Raw genomic sequence first — 24,854 nt, 5'->3', positions numbered from 1 at the left:
AAAAATAAGATTAAGATATCCCTTCTTGCCCTAAAATTCTGTTTTCTATAAGACTATGATTAAATTACTCTTCCTCTCTCCTAAGGAACAACTTACAAATGTGTAATATATATATATATATATATATATATATATATATATATATATATATATATATGGAAACCCTGGTGGCGTAGTGGTTAAGTGCTACTGCTGCTAACCAAGACGTCGGCAGTTCAAATCCGCCAGGCACTCCTTGGAAACTCTATTGGGCAGTTCTACTCTGTCCTATAGGGTCACTATGAGTAGGAATCAAATCGACGACAGTGGGTATATATGTATATATATGCATATTTGTATACAAAAATAAATTTTGTAGAATAAAAACCAAATATTTCTGTTGGAACACAATTGCCTAGAGAGGTTGCATCTCAAAAGATGCTTAAGTTTGTCAGAGGTACATCTGTCTGGCTGTTACCAAGCGCCTCTCTAGGTACCAAGCTTGAAATAATGTGAATGTGGGTGTTCTGTGGGTAGGAGCTCAGGGGGCCCATCAATACCCTACTAGCACATGAGTTCCCACATATGCATTGTTCAGTTTGGGGATGGGTGGGCATAGGTGGGAGCCCATTTACATTCATCTGAGTCATTCAACTGTATTCCTCATTTCATGGGGGAACTAGAAGGGGTAATGACTGTTTGGCAATTTAACATTTGTAAAGCATTTTGTAATCCTTGAAGAGAAGACATCATGTACATGTAAGATCATTGGCAGTCTGAAACAACAACCGTGTCTCTCTCTCTTTCAGAACCTGCTAATAAGCTCGCTCTTTATACAAATCCTCTTATGCTGCTGTGAAAGAATTTCAAAGAAAAGCCACAGGAACTTCTCCCACTCTTTCCCCCTGCAGTTCATCATCCTTCTCCAAACAAGTGTGTTATTATGTCTGAAATGCTCGGAGCATGAGAACTCTAGGCAGAATTTGACCACATCTTTCTTTTTGGAAGCAAGGCCCTCTACTACTCAGCAGGCATCCTTCAGTTAAAAACTCACCACAAGAAGAGGGTGGGTGCCTTTCCTTATGTCTTCCAGCCTCTCCACACAGTCCACATAGGTCCTAAGGTCTTTCCCCTAGTGCCTCCTTGGAGACAGCAAAGTGCAAGCGATGTGGGAGGACAGCAGGAGGAGGGGGATGGTAATGGGCTCTGCTCCTTACTGTGAGTAAGCAAGCCCTCTCTAGGGACTAATCCTAATAAGCATCAGGGCATATTATAAATCCTTAGTAATTCAAACAGTGTGGTACTGGTACAGGACAAAGGAATATGATTAAAAAAAAAAAAAAAAGACTAGATTCATGAGGCACTATAGTAGATTATAAAGATGGCATTTTAGACAGTTAGGGAGAAGATGGGCTATTCAATAAATGGTGTTAGGACACAACAGTCATCTGGAAAAAATTTTATTTTATTTCACATTATAAACCGGGATAAATTTCTGTAAAAAAGAAAAGTTGAAGAAAAAAATGGAATAATTCTCTTATAATCTTGGGATTTGGAAGGACTTTTCTAAACATTACTCTAAATTGATTCAACCACATGAAATAAATTCAGTTATATTAAAAAGAAGAAGAAAATTTCTGCATGACAAATGCTAAGAAGACCAACAATCCATTACAGAAGATGGGCAAAATCTGTAACAGACAGTTGATAAAGAAAATGAAAATGGCTCTTAACATATGAAGATATGCTCAACCTCATATCCAAAAAATAAAAATAAACAAAGATAAAAGCTATGTCAGACTGGCAAAATCTCAATTAACAGCACACTCTTGGGAAGGCTGTGGAGAAACAGTTTCATATAGATCAAGTAGAAGGTTAAGTTATCAACATGTATATCTATTAGGCTTTTGGAAATTTTTATTACAAATATACTTGTACAGTTAACAAATACCACATGTACAGGATTATTATTACATGTTTACAAGAGCAAAAGTTTGGAAACAACCAAAATGTCCATCAATAGGAAATAAAATGAATAAATTATAATTTATCCATACACTTGAATGCAATGTCACATAAGAGTTTTAAAAAATGAGGAAGATCACTATGTAATTACCTGCAAAGATCTACATATTATTAAGTGAACATAAGGAAGGTAAGAGCAGTGTATATAACATGATCTCTTTTGTTTAAAGGGAGCAGAAAAGGATAAGCTTACATAATCATTGCTCATATATGAAAATTCTGAAAGGGTACACAAGAAAATAATAATAATTGTTACTCCTATGTGTATTTGCAGGTATGGATATAGTTACTTATGAACTGATGGATGGGAGAAAAATTTTTCACTGTGTATCTTTTTTATATTGTGACTGTTAGAACAGAGTTCAAAAATTTACAATTTTTAAAAACCTGGAATTAATAGCCAAATAAGTAGAAATAAACTTTTTTAGTAAAAATTGACAAGCTGATTATACGAAACAGAGAAGACCTAGAATATCAAAATAACTTTGAAAAGGAAGAACAGAGTTGGAGGACTTAACTCAGTACCTGATTTCAAGATCTTTTATAAAGCTCCAAAAATCAAGATAGTGTAGTATTGGTGTAAAGATAAATTGACCAAGAGAACAGAACAGTTCAATGTGGAACAGAACTTCAAATTCTCATGGAATCCAGACTTTCTGGAACCACTGAGGATGAATGACTCCCTACCCTGAAACTATTGCCCTGAGACAATCTTTGAACCTTAAACAGAAACTATCCCCTCAAATCATCTTTAAACCGAACAATAGTTTAGCTTAATTAGTAAAGAATGTTTGCCTTGAGCATTGTGCTCTTTTAAAGAATTATCTACATGTGATCAAATTGACAAAAGCAATTCAAAAGGTTAGATAAGAAGCTTAGAGGGCAGTGAGTTTATGTTAATGATGGTGAAATAATTTGGAAAACGTTATCAAGAAAGGTGGCACAACATGAAGCATGTAGCCTTGTTGCTGAATTGTACACATAGAACTTGATGAATTGGTGTATGTTTTGTTCTGATATTTTCAACAAATATAAAAAAAAATAAAAAAGAGAACAGAAGAGCTCAGAAATATACCTACACACATATGATCAATTGATTTTTGACAACATCAAGGCAATTCAATGACGAAAGGATAAATGGTGCTAGAACAATTGGATATTCATATGTAAAGCAATCAACCTTGATCCTTATCTTGCACCTTATACAAACATTAATTTGAAATGGATCATAGACTTAAATATAAGAGTTCAAATCATAATATTTCTAGAAGAAAACAGAAGAAAAAAATCTTAGTTACCTTGAGTTTGGCGAAGATTTCTTAAATACTACACAAAAAGCACAAAGTGTAAAAGAAAAAAATTTGACTTTATCCAAAATTAAGCCCTTCTCCTAAACAAAATTTTCATACACAAAAATGAAAAAAAAAAAAAAAAGTAAGCCACAGATTGTGAGAAAGTATTTACAAAGCATATATATGTGATGGAGGACTTTTGTCTAGGCTATTTTTTTTTTTTTTTATATGAACACCTACAACTTAACAGTAAGGATTCAATCAACTCCACCCTCCAAAAAAAAGAACAGGCCAAAGATCTGAACACACACTTCACCAAAGAAGATACACTATTTGCAAATAAGCATATGAAAAGATGCTCAACATCATAAGTCATTAGGCAAATGCATATTAAACTACAATGCAATACTACTACACTCTTACTAAAAAAACTAGAATGGATAAAATTAGAAAGACTGAGGGTAGCAAGTGCTGGCAAGGATGTAAAGCAACAGTGTTGGTGGGAATGTAAGCCAAATGCCGATCAACAACTGAACGGATAAAAAAAACTGTGGTACATCCATATAATAGAATGCTAATCAGCAATTAAAAAAAAAAAAAGGAACAAATTACCCATCCATGGAAAAACACGGCTTACTCTCAAAATCATAATACCGACTGAGACGGGAGCCAACCTGGCGCTATAGACAGAAGCAACACGCCATCCCTCCACAGAAAACAGAGACAAACATCGATCTTGGAACCCTAAATGTCAAATGAAGGGATAAAGAACTCAACCAAGCACAGAATGGAATAAGAAACTGACACAGAACAGAAAGCAAGGAGAGCTACAGACTGAAGGTCCCCTATCAGCTAACCTGGCACGGATTTGCCATCTTGGGCCTCTCACCCACCAAGAAAGGCAGACAGGGAGTACAGGAAGGCAGCTTCCTGGAGCTCCCGACAGAAGACAGAGCACACGGTAATGAGCAATACACACTTTCCCACCTCCCACCTTTTTTTCACTGCTCGGCCTCTTCCATTTTCCAGCAGGCCAAGGTCACTTGGCCAGGAAGACACCAGCTCTTTGCCACTTGGATTTGCCCCATCCACACCAGACAGTTCCTTCACTGTCATTTTGTTGTTGCTACTGTTGCATTTTTGGCTTCTTTCAGTTTCTTCACTCTCTCTCTCACCTCCTTACTTCCCTGTCTCTCAAACACCTGGCTTCATGTGCCATCTTTTTTTTTTATATATATAATTTTTATTTTGCTTTAAGTGAGTTTACAAATCAAGTCAACTAAAACATATATACACCTTCCTACATACTCCCAATTACTCTCCCCCTAATGAGACAGCCCGCTCTCTCCCTCCACTCTCTCTTTTCATGTCCATTTCGCCAGCTTCTAACCCCCTCCACCCTCTCATCTCCCCCACCCCCGCCCCAGCAGTAGATGCCAACATAGTCTTAAGTGTCCACCTGATCCAAGAAGCTTAGTCCTCACCAGCATACCTCTCCAACCCCTTGTTCACTCCAATCCCTGTCTGAAGAATTGGCTTCGGGAATGGTTCCTGTACTGGCCAACAGAAGGTCTGGGGGCCATGACCACTGAGGTCCTTCTAGTCTCTGTCAGACCATTAAGTCTGGTCTTTTTAGGAGAATTTGGGGTCTGCATCCCACTGCTCTCCTGCTCCCTCAGGGGTTCTCTGTTGTGGTCCCTGTTAGGGCAGTCATCAGTAGTAGCTTGGCATCATCTAGTTCTTCTGGTCTCACGATGATGTAGTCTCTGGTTCATGTGGCCCTTTCTGTCTCTTGGGCTCATAATTACCTTGTGTCCTTGGTGTTCTTCATTCTCCTTTGATCCAAGTGGGTTGAGACCAATTGATGCATCTTAGATGGCTGCTTGCTAGCATTTAAGACCCCAGACGCCACTCTTCAAAGTGGGACGCAGAATGTTTTCTTAATAGATTTTATTATGCCAATTGATTTAGATGTCCCCTGAAACCGTGGTCCCCAAAACCCTGCCTCTGCTACGCTGGCCTTCAAAGCATTCAGTTTATTCAGGAAACTTCTTTGCTTTTGGTTTAGTCCAGTTGTGGTGACCTCCCCTGTATTGTGTGTTGTCTTTCCCTTCACCTAAGGTAGTTCTTATCTACTATCTAATTAGTGAATAATCCTCTCCCTGCCTTCCCCACCCCCTTCTCGTAACCAGAAACGAATGTTTTCTTCCCAGTTTAAACTATTTCTCAAGCTCTTGTAATAGTGGTCTTATATAATACTTGTCCTTTTGCAACTGACTAATTTCACTCAGCATAATGCCTTCCAGATTCCTCCATGTTATGAAACGTTTCACAGATTCCTCACTGTTCTTTATCGATGCATAGTATTCCATTGTATGAATATACCATAATTTATTTATCCATTCATCTGTTGATGGGCACCTTGGTTGCTTCCATCTGTTTGCTATTGTAAACAGTGCTGCAATAAACATGGGTGTGCATGTATCTGTTCATGTAAAGGCTCTTATTTCTCTAGGATATATCCCAAGGAGTGGGATTGCTGGATCATATGCTTGTTCTATTTCTAGCTTTTTAAGGAAGCGCTAAATCGATTTCCAAAGTGGTTGTACCATTTTACATTCCCACCAGCAGTGTATAAGTGTTCCAGTCTCTCCACAGCCTCTCAAACATTTATTTTTTTGTGTTTTTTGGATTAATGCCAGCCTTGTTGGAGTGAGATAAACTCTCATTGTAGTTTTGACTTGCATTTCTCTAATGGTTAATGATTGTGAGCATTATCTGTTAGCTACCTGAATGTCTTCTTTAGTGAAGTATCTGTTCATATCTTTTGCCCATTTTTAAAATAGGTTATTTGTCTCTTTATAGTCTAGTTTTTGCAGTATCATGTAGATTTAGAGATCAGGTGCTGATCAGAAATATCATAGCTAAAAAATTTTCCCAGTCTGTAGATAGTCTTTTTACTCTTTTGGTGAAGTGTTTGGATGAGCATAGGTGTTTGATTTTTAGGAGCTCCCAGTTACCTAGTTTTTCTTCTGCATTCTTAATAATGTTTTTTATACTTTTTATACTGTTTATGCCATATATTAGGGCTCCTAATGTTGTCCCTATTCTTTCTTCCATGATCTTAATTGTTTTAGATTTTATATTTAGGTCTTTGATCCATTTTGACCTCGTTTTTGTGCATGGAATGAGGTATGGGTCTTGTTTCATTTTTTTGCAGATGGATATCCAGTTATGCCAGCACCATCTGTTAAAAAGATTGTCTTTTCCCCATTTAACTGTTTTGGGGCCTTTGTCAAATATCAGCTGCTCATATGTGGATGGATTTATGCCTGGATTCTCCATTCTGTTCCATCGGTCCATGTATCTGTTGTTGTACCAGTACCAGGCTGTTTTGACTACTGTGGCAGCATAATAGGTTCTAAAATCAGGTAAAGTAAGGCCTCCCACTTTGTTCCTCTTTTTCAGTAACACTTTACTTATCCAGGGCCTCTTTCCCTTCCCTATGAAGTTGGTGATTTGTTTCTCCACCTCATTAAAGAATGTCGTTGGAATTTGGATCAGAATTACATTAAATGTGTAGATCACTGTTGGTACAATAGCCCTTTTTATAATGTTAAGTCTTCCTATCCATGAGCAAGGTATGTTTTTCCACTTCTGTAAGTCTCTTTTGGTTTCTTGCAGAAGTGTATTGTAGTTTTCTTTGTATAAGTCTTTTACATCTCTGGTAAGATTTATTCCTAAGTATTTTATATTCTTGGGGGCTACTGTAAATGGTATTGATTTGGTGATTTCCTCTTCGATGTTCTTTTTGTTGGTGTAGAGGAATCCAACTGATTTTTGTATGTTTATCTTGTATCTTGATGCTCTGCTGAACTCTTCTATTAGTTTCAGTAGTTACCTCAGGATTCCTTAGGGTTTTCTGTGTATAAGATCATGTTGTCTGCAAACAGATATAATTTTACTTCTTCCTTGCCAAGCCGGATGCCCTTTATTTCTTTGTCTAGCCTAATTGCTCTGGCTAGGACCTCCAGCATGATGTTGAATAAGAGCAATGATAAAAAGCATCCTTCTCTAGTTCCTGTTCCCAAGGGAAATGCTTTCAGGCTCTCTCCATTTAGGATGATGTTGGCTGTTGGCTTTGTATAAATGCCCTTTATTATGTTGAGGAATTTTCCTTCTATTCTATTTTGCTGAGAGTTTTTATCATGAATGGCTGTGGAACTCTGTCAAATGCCTTTTCTGCATCAATTGATAAAATCATGTGATTCTTGTCTTTTGCTTTATTTATGCGATGAATTACATTAATTGTTTTTCTAATGCTGAACCATCCCTGCATACCTGGTATGAATCCCACATGGTCATGGTGAATTATTTTTTTGACATGTTGTTGAATTCTATTGGCTAGAATTTTGTTGAGGATTTTTGCATCTAAGTTCATGAGGGATATAGGTCTGTAGTTTTCTTTTTTTTTTTTTTTTGGTGTCTTTACCTGGTTTTGGTGTCAGGGATATGACAGCTTCACCGAATGAGTTTGTTACTATTTCATCCTTTTCTGTGCTCTGAAATACGTGTAGTAGTAGTGGTGTTAACTCTTCTTTGAAAGTTTGGTAGAACTCTGCGGTGAAGCCGTCCGGGCCAGGGCTTTTTTTTGAGGGAGTTTTTTAAATTACCTTTTCAATCTCTTCTTTCGTTGTGGGTCTATTTAGTTGTTCTACCTCTCTTTGTGTTAGTTTAGCTGGGTAGTGTGTTTCTAGGAAATCATCGATTTCTTCTAGGTTTTCAAATTTGTTAGAGTACAATTTTTCATAATAGTCTGATATGGTTCTTTTAATTTCAGTTGGGTCTGTTGTAATATTGCCCATCTCATTTCTTATTCAGGCTATTTGCATCCTCTCCTGTTTTTCTTTTGTCAATTTGGCCAATGGTTTATCAATTTTGTTGATTTTTTCAAAGGAGCAGCTTTTGGTCTTGTTAATTCTTTCAATTGTTTTCATTTTGTTCTGCTCTCACTTTTAGTATGTTTTCTTCTGGTGCCTGAGCATTTTGTTGTTGTTGCTCTCTTTCTATTTGTTCAAGTTGTAGGCATAATTCTTTGATTTTGGCGCTTTCTTCTTTTTGGATGTGTGCATTTATTGATATAAATTGAGAACTGCTTTCGCTCTGTCCCAAAGGTTCTGATAGGAACTGTTTTCATTCTCACTGGATTCTATGAATTTCTTTATTCCATCCTTAATGTCTTCTATAATCCAGTCTTTTTTGAACAGGGTATTGTTCAGTTTCCAAGTGTTTGATTTCTTTTCTCTGCTTTTTCTGTTATTGATTTCCACTTTCACGGCCTTATGGTCAGAGAAGATGCTTTGTAATATTTCAATGTTTTGGATTCTGCTAAGGCTTGCTTTATGACCTAATATGTGGTCTATTCTAGAGAGTGTTTCATGTCCACTAGAAAAGAAAGTATACTTGGTCACTGTTGGGTGGAGTGTTCTGTATATGTCTATGAGGTCAAGTTGGTCGAGTGTGGCATTTAGATCTTCCGTGTTTTTATTGAGCTTCTTTCTGGATGTCCTGACCTTCATCAAAAGTGCTGTGTTGAAGTGTACTTTATTATTGTGGAGCTGTCTATCTCACTTTTCAATGCTGAAAGAGTTTGTTTTATGTCTCTTGAAGCCCTGTCATTGGGTGCATAAATATTTAATATGGTTATATCTTCTTGTTTTGTTATCTTTTTAATCATTATATAATGTCCTTCCTCATCCTTTATGATGGATTTAAGTTTAAAGTCTATTTTGTCAGAAATTAATATTGCCACTCCTGCTCTTTTTTGTTATTTGCTTGCTATATTTTTTCCCATCCTTTGAGTTTTAGTTTGTTTGTGTCTCTAAGTCTAAGTTGTGTCTCTTGTAGGCAGCATATAGGCCGGTCTTGTTTTTTAATCCATTCGGCAACTCTGTCTCTTTATTGGTGCATTTAGTCCATTTACATTCAGCGTAATTATGCACAGGTAAGATTTTGATGTCTTTTTTTGTGTGTTGTTGACAGTTTCTTTTTCCCACTTAATTTTATGTGCTCAGTAGATTACATGCTGTCCTTTCCTCATATTCGTTGTTGTTGATTTTGTTTCTGCTCAGTCTCTACTTTTTTCTTGTATTTTATTTTGATGAGTAGGATAGTTTGTCTCCTTTGTGCTTACCTTATTATTTATCCCTATTTTTCTAAATTTAAACCTAATTTTATTTCTTTGTGTCGCCATATCTTCCTCTCCATATGGAAGATCAATGATTACATTTCTTAGTCCCTCTTTATTGTTCTAATGTTGTCTCCTTTTATATAATAACATTGCTGTTACCCTGTTTTGGGCTTTTATATATATATATAAAATCTTGTTTTGTTTTTTTTTTATTTCCCTGTCTGGGTTGACTTCTGATTGCTCAGCCCAGTGTCCTAGTCTTGGGTTGATACCTGGTATCATTGATTTTCTAACCAAAGAACTCCCTTTAGTATTTTTTGTAGTTTTGGTTTGGTTTTTACAAATTCCCTAAACTTCTGTTTATCTGGAAATGTCTTAATTTTACCTTCATGTTTAAGAGACAGTTTTGCTGGATATATGACTCTTGGCTGGCAATTTTTTTCCTTCAATTTTTTAAATACATCATCCCATTGCCTTCTTGTCTGCATGGTTTCCGCTGAGTAGGCCAAGCTTATTCTTATTGGCTCTCCTTTGTAGGCATCTTTTTGTTTATTCCTAGCTGCTCTTAAAATTCTCTCTTTATCTTTAGTTTTGGCAAGTTTGATTATAATATGTCTTGGTGACTTTCTTTTAACATCCACCTTATGTGGAGTTTGATGAGCCTCTTGGATAGATATCTTCTCATCTTTCAGGAGATCAGGGAAGTTTTCTGTCAACAAATCTTCAACAATTCTCTCTGTATTTTCTGTTATCCCTCCCTGTTCTGGTACTCCAATCACTCATAGGTTACTGCTCTTGAGAGAGTCCCACATGATTCTTAAGGTTTCTTCATTTTTTGAAATTCTTTTATCTGACTTTTCCTCAAATATATTAGTGCCAAGTGATTTATCTTCAAGTTCAGAAATTCTGGCTTCTACTTGCTCAATTCTGCTCCTCTGACTTTCTATTGAGTTGTCTACTTCTGTAACTTTATTGTTAATCTTCTGAATTTCTGATTGCTGTCTATGGATTTTTGCAGCTTATTAAATTTTTCACTATGTTCCTGAATAATCTTTCTAATTTCTTCAATTGCTTTATCTGTGTGTTCCTTGGCTTGTTCTGCGTATTGCCTCATTTCCTTCCAGATGTCTCGAGGGGTCCTGTATATTAATTTCTTGTATTCTGGCTCTGGTAATTCCAGGGATGCATTTTCACCTAGAAGATCCCTGGATTCTTTGTTTTGAGAGCTTGTTGAGGTGATCATGGTCTGTTTCTTTATGTGATTTGATATTGACTGTAGTCTCCGAGCCATTTATAAGTTATTGTATTAGTTCATTCTTGTTTACTGTGTCATAGTTTCTTGCTTTGTTTTGTTTCAATATACCCAAATGGGTTGCTTGAGTGAGCTAGCTTGATTATTTTCACCTTTGGAGCTCTTATGTCCTGTCCCCAGATGGCTAGAGCTCTTATCAGATATATCAGTCTAGAAGTCATTCATTTTTCTTGTATGAATTCAGCTCAGGTGTCCAGGTAGCTGATCGTCAAGTGTGTGGTACAGGCTCTGTCCTACAGTCTTAGAGGGGCAGGGGTAATTGGTGTAGGTACCTGTATCTGATTGCAGCAGGGTGTCACTCTCTGAACAAGGCAGGGGGCTGAGAACCAACCCCCGGGTGTCTGCGAAAAGTGCACCCCTGTTCCCTAGAGCATGCAGGTGGGTGGGTTCTGCAGATGGACCATGGGCACCCAATGTTTTTGGTTGTAAGGACTGGGAGGTACCAGTTATCCTTGGACCCCTGTCACAGGTGGCTGGGTGACCTGAGTGGAGCTACCAGTCCTTGGGTCCCTGATGTGGGTAGGTGAGGACCTTGTTTAATAGGCAAAGCAATGTCAAACATCAAACATCCACCTCTACACCACAAAGCTGAAATGGCTGGAGTCTGCCAACGAGGGCCAATTCTCCCAAAATAGACCCACACAGGTCCATGCAGAAGAGAAAACTGCTCAAAGTCCATGGACCATTTATGCCCTGACAGGAGCCACTTCTCTCCTGAGCTCCCTCAGTTGGTGGACCTGGCAAATTATGTTTTCCCCCAATTGCAAATTTTTTTCCTTCTCCAAGGCCAGCAGGATGGCTCTAAGCGCTCAACGGGGCCTATTTCAGGCCCAGGGAATTCACCCACTGAAGCTGACTTAGGGGTGGGGTGGCGCAGTAAAACATACGCAAGTACTTAGCTTTTGCCAAGAGCGCCATTCTTCTCAGGTTCCGGAGGTGTAAGTAGGCTGTATGGCTGGCTGCTTCTCCCTGAGGAATCTGCGGCCGAACGCTAGTACCAGCCCACCGCTGCAGCTCCAGGAACGGTGCCTGACGGCTCCCCGCAATTCAGGTCTGGTAACTCCCCTCCATTTCTGAACGGTCTCTTCCTCCCCCGTCCCTCAGTTCATTTTCTAAGTTTGCCTTTGAAGCTCAGCGCTCCCAGCTTGTCACAAATATACTAGTTTTACTTGTTTTTGGGGGGGTCTTTGTTGTAAAGACAGCTCGCCAGAAGCATCTGTCTATTCCACCCTCTTGGCTCTGCTTCTCCTCCACTCCTTTTTGACAGCCTGTGCTGCACTGCTAGCTGGGAAGTCACTTCCCCTGTCTGCGCAGCCACATTGGTGGGCTCCCTGGGGGCAGATAATAGCAAAACATAAAAAAAGAACAGTGTGCTTCGAGTAGTCGTCCAAAATAAAACATCACATGACCTTCTAGCAGAAGAAAAGGCACTAGAACAAACTGATAGGGGATTAAAATCTCTGATCTTCAGGGCTATCCAAGAGATTAAGGAAAATCAGACAAAAATGAGGAAAAAATAGACAAAATCATGGAAAACACAGACAAAATCATGGGAAAAGACAGACAAAACAATGGAAGAATTCAGGAAAATAATGCAGGAACAAAATGTCAAAATAAATTCACACCTAAAAGTCATACAAAAAAGCAATTAGAAATCCAAAAGATAAACATTTCAAAATGGACAGTATCATAGAAGGTTTGAGGAGAGGTTTGAAGCAATGAAAGACAGGACCAATGAAACTGAAGACAAATGTTTGGATACAACTTTGAGGAAAAATCAGAGAAAAGAATGAAGAAACCCTGAGAACGATGTGGGATACAATCAAAAGCAAAAATTTGCAAGTGATTGGAGTTCCAAAATGGGTGGGGGGGGAGGATGGAAAACACAGAGAGAATTATTGAAGAATTGCTGACAGAAACCTTCCCTAATATCATGAGAGATGAAAAGCTGACCGTCCAAGAAGCTCAGTCAAGTCCATATAGGACAGACCCCAAAAGAAAATCACCAAGGCATATCATAATCACACTCGCTAAAACCAAAGAAAAAGAAAGAATCCTGAGAACAGTTAGAGGAAAAATAAAAAGTCACATACAGAATGGACACAATCAGACTAAGTTTTGATTACTCAACAGAAACCATGGAGGCAAGAAGGCAATGGGGTGACATATATAAAACCTCAAAAGAAAAAAAAAAATGCCAACCAAGAATAATACATCTAGCAAAACTCTTGCTAAAGTATTCGGGTGAAATTAGGACATTTCCAGATAAATAGAAATTAAGAGAATATGTAAAAAACAAACCAAATTTACAAGAATATTTTAAAGGGAGTCCTTCTCTTAGAGAACCAACAACATCAGACGATAGCCTGAATCTAGCTAGATACCAACCTAGGTCATGAACTCTCAAGGATAAAACAAAACTAAAAGATTTACAACAGGGAACCACAGAGGTTAAACTGTAATGACAACAATGTTAGAACAATAAAAGAGGGAATAAACAGTACAGCTATAGAACTTTCAAATGGAGAGGAATTCGAGGCGATAACAAGTAACAAAAGACTAGTTCAAACTTAGGAAGATAAGGATAAATTTCAAGGACAACGCAAGTTAACAAACCTACTCATCAAAATACAGAAGAAAAACATAAAGTCTCAGTAAACACAAAATCTATAAAAATGAAAGAAAAAAAAATCCACAAACAAATGGAATTCAGCACAGGCAAATAAAAGCATGAAATAAAACATTAGCACCACAAAAAAGCACTACAAAATGACAGTAATAAACTCACACCTATCCATAATTACACTGAATGTAAATGGCCTAAATTCACCCATAAAGAGACAGAAATAGACAGAATGGATTAAAAAAATAGGATCCATCAATACGTAGTCTATAAGAGACACACCTTAGAAACAAAGATGTAAATTTATTAAAAAACAAAGGATGGAAATATATATATAAAGAAAACATCTACCAAAAAAGATCAGAAGTGGCAATACTAATACCAGATAAAATAGACTTTGAAACAAAATCCACCATAAAAGAAAAATAAGAGCATTATGTGACGATTAAAGGGGCAATCCATCATGACATTACCATAATAAATATCTATGCACCCAATGACAAGGTTCCAAAATATATAAAACAAACCCTAAAGGCACTGAAAAGAGAAATTAACAGTTCCACAATAACAGTACAAGACTTCAACACACCACTCTCAGTAAAGGACAGAACATCTAGAAAGAAACTCAACGAAGACACAGAAGACTTAAAGGTCACCATCAGCCAACTCGACCTGACAGACATATATAGGACACTCCTTCCAACAGCTGCAAAGTACACACTGTTTTCCAATGCACAGGGAACATTCTCCAGAATAAACCACATCCTAGGCTGCAAAGAAACCCTCAAGAAAATTCAAAACATCGAGATAACACAAAATACCTTCTCTGACCACAACACCATCAAAGTAGAAATTACCAATAGGAAGAGCAAGGAAAAAAAATCAAATACATGGAAACTGAATAACACCCTGCTTAAAAAACAATTGGTATTAGAAGAAATCAAAGATGGAATCAAAAAATTCCTAGAATCAAACGAGAATGAAAACACATCATACCAAAACCTCTGTGGCACAGCAAAGACAGTGCTGAAAGGTCAATTTATAGCAATAGATGCACACATCAAAAAAGAAGAAAGGGACAAAATCAAAACATTAGCTATACAACTTGAACAAAGAGAAAAAGAACAGCAAAAGAAGCCCACAGCCAACAGAAGAAAGGAAATAATAAAGATCAGAGCAGAAATAAATGAAATTGAGAATAGAAAAACAATAGAATTAACAAAACCAAAAGTTGGTTCTTTGAAAGGATCAACAAAATCAACAAACCACTAGTGAAACTGACAAAAGAAAAACAAAAGAGGATGCAAATTACCCAAAAAAGAAATGAAAAGGGGGACATTACAACAGACCCAACTGAAAGAAAAAGGATCATAACGGAGTATTATGAAAAACTATACTCCAACAAATTTGAAAACCTAGAGGAAATGGGCAAATTTCTAGACACACATTACCCACCCAAACTAACACAAAATGATGTTGAAAAGTGAACAGACACATAACATGAGAAGAGATTGAAAAGGTAATTTTAAAAAACTCCCAACAACAACAACAAAAGCCCTGGCTCAGATCATTTCACTGGAGAATTCCACCAAACATTCTGAGAAGAGCTTGCACCAGTACTACTCAAACTATTTCAGAACATAGAAAAGGAAGGGATACTTTCAAATTCATTCTATAAAGTCAGCATAACACTGATGCCAAAACCAGGCAAAGACACCACAAAAAAAGAAAATTACAGACCAATTATCTCTCATGAATATAGATGCAAAAATTCTCAACAAAATTCTAGCTAAAAGAATCCGGCATCATATTAAAAAAATAATACACCACGACCAAGTGAGATTCATACCAGTAATGGAAGGATGATTCAACATTAGAAAGTCACTCATAATCCACAACATAAATAAAATAAAAGTATCACCTGAGCATCTCAATCAATACAGAAAAGGCATTGGACAAAGTCCAACACCCATTCCCGATAAAAACACTCAAAAAAATAGGTATAGAAGGGAAATTCCTCAACATAATAAAGGGCATTATATAAAAACAACAGCTAACATTATTTTTAATGGAAAGAGACTGAAAACTGAACAAGACAAGGATGTCCTTTATCACGACTCCTATTTAACATTGTGCTGGAAGTCCTAGCTAGAGCAATAAGGCAAGAAAAAGAAATAAAGGGCATTCAAATTAATAAGGAAGACGTAAAACTGTCCCTATCTGCAGATGATATAATCTTATACATAGAAAACCCAAAAGACTCCATGAGAAAACTATTGAAACTAATAGATTCACCAGAGTAGCAGGATATAAGCTAAACATACAAAAATGAGTTTGAGTCCTATACACTAATAAAGAGAATGATGAAAAGGAAATCAGGAAAACAATATTATTTATAATAGCCCCTAAAATTAAAAAAATACCTAGGAATAAATCTAATGAGGGATGTAAAAGACCTATACAAAGAAAACTACAAAACACTACTGCAAGAAACCAAAAGAGGCCTACATAAATGGAAAAACATACCACGTTCATGGATAGGTAAACTCAACATTGTGAAAAATGTCAGTTCTACCCAAAGCAATCTACAAATACAAGGCAATCCTGATCTAAATATCAACAGTGTTGTTTAAAGAGATGGAAAAAGTAATTGTTAACTTTATATAGAAAGGGAAGAGCTCCTGGATAAGTAAAGCACTACTGAAGAAGAATAAAGGAGGAGGCTCACAGTACCTGACCTCAGAATCTACTATACAGCTATGGTAGTCAAAACAGCCTGGTACTGGTACAACAACAGATACACTGACCAAGGGAAAAGAATTGAGAACTCAGTTGTAAATCCATCCACCTATGGTCACCAGATCTTTAACAAGGTTCCAAAATCCACTGAATGGGAAAAAGGCAGTCTTTTCAACAAATGGTGCTGGCAAAACTGGATGCCCATCTGCGAAAAAAAAAAAAAAAAAATGAAACAGGACCCATACCTGACACCATACACAAAAACTAATTCAAAATGGATCAAAGACCTAAATATAAAACCAAAAACTATGAAGATCATAGAAGAAAAAACAGGACCAACACCAAAGACCGTTAACACACCGCATTAACAGGATACAAACCATAACTAACAACATACAAACTCCAGAAGATAAGCTAGATAACTGGGATCTTCTTAAAATTAAACACTTATGTTCATCAGAAGACTTCACCAAAAGAGTAAAAAGAGAACCTACAGACTGGGAAAAAAAAATTTGGCTATGACATACGTGACAAAGGTGTAACCTCTAAAATCTACAGGAAAATCCAACACCTGTACAACAAAAAGACAAATAATCCAATTAAAAAATGGGCAAAGGATATGAATAAATACTTCACCAAAGAAGACAATTCAAACAGCTAACAGACACATGAAGAAATGCTTGGGATCACTAGCCATTAGAGAAATGCAAGTAAAAACCACAATGAGATACCATCTCACCCCAACATTACTGGCACAAATCAAAAAAACAGAAAATAACAAATGTTGGAGAGGCTGCAGAGAGATTGGAACTCTTACGCACTACTGGTGGGAATGCAAAATAGTACAACCATTTTGTAAAAAGAAATAGCGCTTTCTTAGAAACCTAGAAATAGAAATGCCATATGATTCAGCAGTCCCACTCCTAGGAATATATCCTAGAAAAATAAGAGTTGTCACACTAATAGACCTATCCACACCGATGTTCATTGCAGCATTGTTCACAAGAGCAAAACAATGGAAACAACCTAGATGTCCATTAACAGATGAATGGATAAACTATGGTACATACAGACAATGGAATGCTAAGCAATGATGAAGAACAATGATGAATCTGCGAAGCATCTCACATGGATGAATCTGGAGGGCATTATGCTGAGTGAAATAAGTCAATCACCAAAAGACAAATATTGTATAGATCACTACTATAAAAACTCATGAAAATGTTTATGCACAAAAAAATAATCTTTGATGGTTATGAGGGAGGGGAGGGGTGGAGATAGAAAAACACTAAATAGACAACAGATGAGGGGCAACTTTGGTGAAGGGTAAGACAGTACACAATACTGGGGGAGCCAGTACAACTTGTCCAAGGCAAGGTCACAGAAGCCACAGACAAATTCAAACTCCCTGTGGGACCAAATTACTGGCCTGAGGGCTGTGGGGACCATGGTCTGGGGAACATCTAGCTCAACTGGCATAACATAGATCTACATTCTACTTTGGTGAGTTAAGTCTGGGGTCTTAAAAGCTTGTGAGCGGCCATCTAAGATATGTCACTGTTCTCACCCTGTCTGGAGCAAGGGAGAATGATGAAAACAAAAGACACCAGGCAAAGATTAGTCCAAATGACTGACCACAAGTACTATAGCCTCCACCAGACTGAGCCCAGCACAACTAGATGGTGTCCAGCTACCACCACCAACTGCTTTGACAGAGAGAGTCCCGGACAGAGCTGGAGAAAAATGTAGAACAAAATGCTAACTCACAAAAAGAAAAGAAAAAGACCAGACTTACTGGTCTGACAGAGTCTGGAGAAACCCTGAGAGTACAGCTCCTGGATGCCCTTTTAGGTTAGCAATGAAGTCACTCCTGAGGTTCACTCTGCAGGCAAAGATTAGGCAGGCCCATAAAACAAAATGAGACTAAAGGGGCACACCTGCCCAGAGGCAAGGACTAGAAGGCAGACGGGGACAGGAAAGCTGGTAACAGGGAACCCAAGATCAAGAAGGGGAGAGTATTGACATGTCATGGCGTTGGCAACCAATGTTCACAAAACAATATGTGTACTAATGAGAAGCTAGTTTTTTTCTGTAAACCTTCATTTAAAGTACAGTTTCAAAAAATTACAGAGTGAAAGAAGGCAAATTTAAAAAAAACACACACTGTGTGGGGTTCCATTTATTTAAAATTCTCGAAAATGCAAACTAATCTATAGCAGATAAGCAGTGGCTTGGGGAGGGCGACATTCCCAGGAACACAAGAAAGCCTTTGAGGGTGATGAATACCTGTTTTCTATATTGATTGTGGTAATGGTTTCACAGGTATATAGATGCATACATATATCAATAAGCATAAGATTGTACACTTTAAATATGTGCAGTTTATCATGTCAATTATACCTCAATAAAGCTGTTTCAAAAAGAATACATGTAAAGATTATTTAAATCCACCTAATAATTTACCAGAAGAGAAAAAAGACACCACCTTCTTTCTCTGAGAATGAGGAAGGTAAACCCCCAGCCTTATCCCCAATTGATCAGCTATACAAATGGAAGAATATTTTAAGAGGAAGCCTCTGAGGTTCATTTTATGAGAGGAGGAATGAGTGAGAAAAATTGAGGCATCTTGGAACAGAAAGCACACTTTTGCAAGGAAAATGACAGCAACAAACCCAGGGCAAATGGTCTAGAACAGGTACAAGAAGAGCAGGGCAGCAGGGAACACATTTGAAGAAGCAGCAGAATGACAGGCATAGACTGAAGTCACCCCTAGCTGCCAAGAGGGAGCCATGAGTGCAGACAGCAATCAGAGTTGAAGGCAAGCTGAACCAGGCCCACCTGACCAATGGAACCTGTCCCTCAGGGAGATTTGGGCAGCCAAATTGTCTCAGGTAATGTTGGCCTTGCAAAGACCAGCAAAAGCACGGATGAGAACAAAGCCACAGGTAACTCACCATGTCCCCCCAAAGCTGTACCGACAATGTTCTATCTGACCCCTCCCACTCCCCCAGCACTTCTCTTTCTTCCCTCATGACATTTCCGGAAGGCAGTTCTCTTGCCTGAAGATTTATCTGTTGACTTCTGCTCAGCCCAGCTCCTGCCTGGGGCCATGAGAACTGAAGAGCACAGAGGCCACAGGAAAACCCTGCCCACCTGCAGCCTTATCTCTGAAGTTCCAGCTCAACACAGAGGCTGAACAGAGCTTCTCTGTGTGGTTAAAGTTTTCCCACCCAGTTTTTTCTACTAGTCTGTGAAAGAGACTCCAGAGAGTTACCATTCATTTCTCCAAACATCAGTTCTTAAAAAGTCAATTCATCAAATGGACAAAGGATTGATTCATCAAAAGCCAATTTGCTGAATTGTTGATTGGGGCTCACCAATGGTCCATCCCAGCAATCCAGAGCCAGTGTTTCCTCTCAGGAATTGGGGTCAAAACCTTCAAATAATAAGCAGAGATTCCGCCTTGGTGTCCAAGTCTCTGTATAACTCTCTCAAGAGCCTACAGACACAATTGGCTACTGGTCCAAGGGTTCCGTGATCCTGGATCCCCGTCATTGTTCTCTCAGCCTCTTGCTCAGAAGTCATGACTTATGGCCTCCCAATGCTAAAATCTCCCCAGGGACTGTGAAATCTCTCGTAGCAGGACATTGGGTCTCTGAGATGGAGGTCCATGCTGGTAATCACCAAAGGAATGAGTGGGTGCAAAACCTTTGTTTTCCAGGCTATCCATTTGCAGTCTAGCCTGAGGAGATCTAAAAATCAGTGAAAATACCTCAGTAAACCTTCAGCCTGCTATTCTTGGCAGATAACCCCCAGAGAGGAACAGCTGCCAGGTACCCATGGGTTGACAAGAGGGCGGCTGCCCCAGCTGCCATTGGCCTGTTGTGGATCCTCTTTGTTGGATGCCTTATCCCTGTACTGCTACCACCCTCTACCTCTCACATCATTACACAGTCTCAGTACTGCAATAGAAAAGTCTGCACATAATGTAAATAGTGACTCTGAAATACATTCCAAAGGTGTTCTTAAGGACTGCTTGGAATGCTGCCCCCTCTCCTCAGAAGTTAGAAAGAGTTCTGTCATTTGGAGTCATACCATGTAGATTTGACATATATAAAGCTGGCTTTCTGTAGTCTGAGCCATAATCAGGACCAGTTCTCTCATTCTAATTCCAGCTTCAGGCCCTTGGTCAGTCCCTAGGTGGTGTAAACGGTTTGCACTCAACTACTAACCTAAAGTTCGGTGGTTCAAACACACCCAGCAGTACTAAGAAAGACAGGCCTGGTGATCAGCTTACATTAATACTAAATAAAAAACCAAACCCACTGCTGTCAATTACGACTCATAGAGACCCTGTAGGACACAGTAGAACTGACCCATAGGGTTTCCAAGGCTGTAAATCTTTACGGAAGCAGACTGCCACTTCTTTCTTCTGCAGAGGGGCTTGTGGGTTCCAACCAATCACCTTTTGCTTAGCAGCTGAGTGCTTTAACCACTGGATCACTAGGGTTCCTTCTGTTAAGATCGCAGCCAAGAAAACCTTATGAAGCAGCTCTACTCTTTAACATAGGATCAATGAGTCAGAATCGACTCCACAGCAATGGTATTTTTTTGTCTTTAGAACCAGTTGCCATTGAGTGGACTCCAATTCATGAGGATACCATGTGTGTAAGAGTAGAACTGTGCGCCATAGAGTTTTCAACGGCTGCTATTTTGGAAGTAGATCACCAGGCCTTTCTTCTGAGGCACCTCTGAGTGGACTTGAACCTCCAACCTTTCAGTTAGCAACCAAGTACGTTAACCACTTGCGCCACCCAGGAACATCTTTATACCTGCTTCTTATGGAACCTGTTTTACTCACGTGTCTCATGACGAGTAGTTCATTATTCAAGCATTTCCCCAGACTTTTTACAACTTCTCTGAGGGCCAATATCTTATTAATTCAGGAGCTAATTCCAGTTTGGGCCATTTTCCTGCTACTCCTTCTGGCCTCTGAAAGCTATTACCCAGAAGGAGATCACGCAGTTCCCCCGACTCTTCTCACCTCAAAAAATGGAGAGCTGACTCAATATTTAAAAACTGTTGCATCAATATATCTTGTCTCTGAACTCTCCTCCAAATTTCTTACAGCTGGCAAAGAATGATCTTGGTAATGTACTGAAATCAGAAAAGAGCACTCACCATCTATTCCTCCTGAGGAAAATGTGGACACATTGTGGGGTCAGCGTCTCTGTTATGCCTCAATTTATTCATAAAGATGCCTTTCCAGAAAACCTTTCCAAGCAGTAACAAATCACTTTATGTTTTACTATCAGAGCTCAAGTGCATCGATAGAGTATACTCCTGTCTGGATGAATTGGACTTTTGTAAACCTGTTGAACTTGGCCCTTTCAGATGAAAGTGTTTCAAAAGACCTGCTGTTTGCCTGACTCTTCTGGTGCCTCTAAGAGGTTTGGAACAGGTGAGCAAGGTTTAAGGACAAACAGAGTCAATACTGGTATTAAAAATTAGACTGGACTTTTTTCCCACCACAAAGATTGAAGTCAACAGTGTGTTCATCATCTTTGTCAACAACTGGGACTCAGCGTTGAGCTCTGGCTTTGGATGTAGTTGCTCTTCCAGAGACGCCTAACAAATCTTCTGGGCAAACCTCCAAACAAGAACTGATATAAGTCTAATCTCCCCCGAGCACACCAGTCTTAGGACAATCAAGGACTTTGATGATGTTGCTGCTAAAGTTTGGCCTCAGCAGCCACCAGGGCTCCCCAGTTCCACTCTCCACCCACTCCTTATTGACCTCAGATGTCCTGTTCTTCTACTGTTAGCCTCTGCTCTTCCTAAAATTCAAGAAGGAATCCCTTAAGTTATTACAGCTCTTTAAGCCAAAGAGTGTCTGGCTGGGCCTTTGAGTAGCCTCGGGGACTCAAGGGTTCCTTCAAGTTTTCAGCTTGAACACAAAAAAGCAAAACTAAAAACAGACTCTATAGAGTGGTAATATACTAGGAAAAGTATAACAAGGTCATCAAAGCCTATACGAGAGAGAAACAGGTTGAGGTCAAGGACGGAGTTGATATGTGACAGCTATAATGTAATGTGTTAATGTGAAGTCAAGGGCAGTCTGAGATCTGAGATGATAATGCTCAAGAAGAGGCAAGGTCAGGGGAAGTAAGACCCTGGGTGCAGTACATGGTCTTAAAGGCACTGGTGGGTCATGAAATGTGTGGTGAGTGGGGTCTGATAGCAGCTTCTTTGATGGTCTTTCAGTAATCTAGCCTGTGTGTGACTAAAGCCTCCAGAGTGGTTTAGTATTTCAGAGTTATAAACCCATCAGCTAGAAACATCAGGCAGTGCTTGAGTGACACCACCTGCTATGCACGCAGCCCCATTTTCCAAACAAGAGCACTTGTCCTCCACTCTCACTGGCTCATGGAGTGTGAGCTCCCCAGTGATTAGGATCCTGCATTAGTTGGAATGATTTTTGTTATGGAGATAGAAACTGCACTGAGAATATCTTAGGCAATTTATTAGGAATTCACTTATTTATTATCGATAATTAGATAATTAAGAGTTTTTCGCAAAGCAGTGTAGTACATCACATAATCCAAGGAAGGGTTGACCGTCAGACCATGAGTAAGATGGGGATGAATTCGACTCTTGGGAACGACTGGAGTCTGAGTGCCTGGGACTCCTCATGTCTCTCTGCACTCTTTGTGGTGGCCCCACTGTCCTTCACTGCAGGACAGTTCTCTCCACAAGGAAAGGACCGTGGAGGCCAACTCCTGGGTCTCACATCTTGCCGTTTCTACCTCCAGGAAGAGGCTGATTGCTTGCCATCGACGATTCAAATCATTCTGGGGAAAGACTCTGACAGGCTCAGTTTGGCAGCGTCTCTACCGTAACGACCATTTGTGGCTCAGGGGACACCATGAAGACCCTATGAATATGGTGGCTTCCAGGAGAGCCACAGGCATTCCTATAAAGGAGCTAGATGGCCCATAACACAGATGTCCAAATAGTTTGGGAATATCCTTCCTCCCATACCTTATCTGGATAACTCCCATTTTCCCTCAAGACTCAGCTCAGATAACCTCCAGAAAATATTATCTGACTCCCAGTCTGTACTAGATGTCTGCACAGTATGGAATCATCTTACTAAAGAACTAATTCTGCCTTCTGGTCCTGGTTCCAAAGCCCTGACCAGTCTGACATTTACCAGGTTTGGCTGGGGAGCCATGCCCAATAACTGACCTTTACCCAAATTGGCTGGGAGCCCCATCTGGTAATCTACCTTTACCAGGATTGGCTGGGGGGCCCCACCTGGTCTGATCTTTACTGAGATTGCCTGGGGGCCCCATCCTGTAGTTGACCTTGACTGGGCTTCCACCCACTAGTTGACCTTTACCCAGGCTGGCTGAGGGGCCCACCCAGTGACTGACGAAACCCTAGAACATGGAGCCTCGGTTGGGGCCTCCTGATTGATAACAGCCAGGAAAGGAGCACATCATTTGGACATGGGGGCCTGTGCCATGACCCTCCCAGACTGGGTAAACCAGCACCGGCAATGGAAGCAGCAGCTGCAATGTACCTGAAGAGATGAAGACAAAGGGCAGCCCTGAATGGTGACAGCAGAGCGTAAAGGCTGAATCCAGCCCAGAACCGCAACAATCTGAGAGCTGGGGCGCCCTGAGCAGGGAGCTCCAAGTAGGGGGCCATCTGCAGAGTAGGGTCCATCTAAAAGCTGTCCTAGGGCTGGCCAGGAAGAGCCAGGAGCCAGCTGAGAGGAGTGGCCAATAGTCAAGCCAGCCAAATGACATCATTTTTTCCTGTCTGAAAATTTCCTGATGGGTGAGAATGAACACTGGCTTTCAGAAAGGGTAAGCAGATCCCATTAAGAGGTTGAAGGCCCATGCTGGGACCACTCCCAAACCTTACCTATGCATATCTTTGTTTCTGTTTATATCCTTCTCTGTTGTTATTGCAGATTTGGTGTTTCCATGAGTTCTCTGAAATCACTGCAATGAATTATTGAATCCAATAGAAAAAGAATGCCATGGGGAGAACAGCTGGTTTCAGAAATGGTGGAGAAGTTGGAGAATGAGGATATATTTGCCCTCCACCTCATAGGAACCAACTTTGTACGGATTCTTATCAACAGAGTTATTATTTCAGTTGGTGCCCATGAAAGTTCACCTATTTCAATGCCCTACCTATGTGCACCTATCTCTACACTGTATTTCTGGTCAAATGCCAGACCCCCCCATCAGGCTGTACTCTCTGAGGATACAACTGTGACCATACACCTTGGCACTTCTAATACCTGGACCCGTACTTTCAATGAATACTTGTTGAATAATGCATGAAAGAAACATTGAGAAATAAGGGATAATACAATAGAGATAGTAAACACAATAAAACCAGTTGCCATTGAGTCAACTCCAACTCATGGCAACCCTATACATTACAGAGCAGAAGTATGCTCTACAAGGTTTTCAGTGGCTGATTTTTTGAAAGTAGATCATCAGGCTTTTCTTTAGAGGTCCTTCTGGGTGGTTTGAACTGCCAACCTGCTGGTTAGTAAAACAAAAAAAAATAGTCGAGTATAAATTACTCTTGGGCCATTGGTATGAAAGATAAAGCACTTCATAAGGCCCTGAGGGCATCACTGCATGCCACCTCAGAGCAACTGAGAATATA

General features: G+C 39.4%; 1 long non-coding RNA gene across 7 annotated transcripts in view; it reads right to left on the bottom strand.

Annotated features, from left to right (window-relative positions):
- The window catches only part of LOC126071289 (uncharacterized), a 195,115-nt gene that overhangs the window by 118,383 nt on the left and 51,878 nt on the right, over window positions 1-24,854 (bottom strand). The window contains exon 5 of one of the 7 annotated variants that reach the window (XR_007516363.1): window positions 15,829-16,365. The exons of 5 other annotated variants lie outside the window; for them this stretch is intronic. This is a non-coding gene — a long non-coding RNA (uncharacterized LOC126071289). One more of the 7 variants, XR_007516348.1, reaches the window with a different exon arrangement.

This window comes from Elephas maximus, chromosome 1 (genome assembly GCF_024166365.1).
Source record: "Elephas maximus indicus isolate mEleMax1 chromosome 1, mEleMax1 primary haplotype, whole genome shotgun sequence".
Lineage (NCBI taxonomy): Eukaryota > Metazoa > Chordata > Mammalia > Proboscidea > Elephantidae > Elephas > Elephas maximus.
Note: the sequence above shows the minus strand (reverse complement) of the source record. Positions and strands in the feature narration are given on the sequence as shown.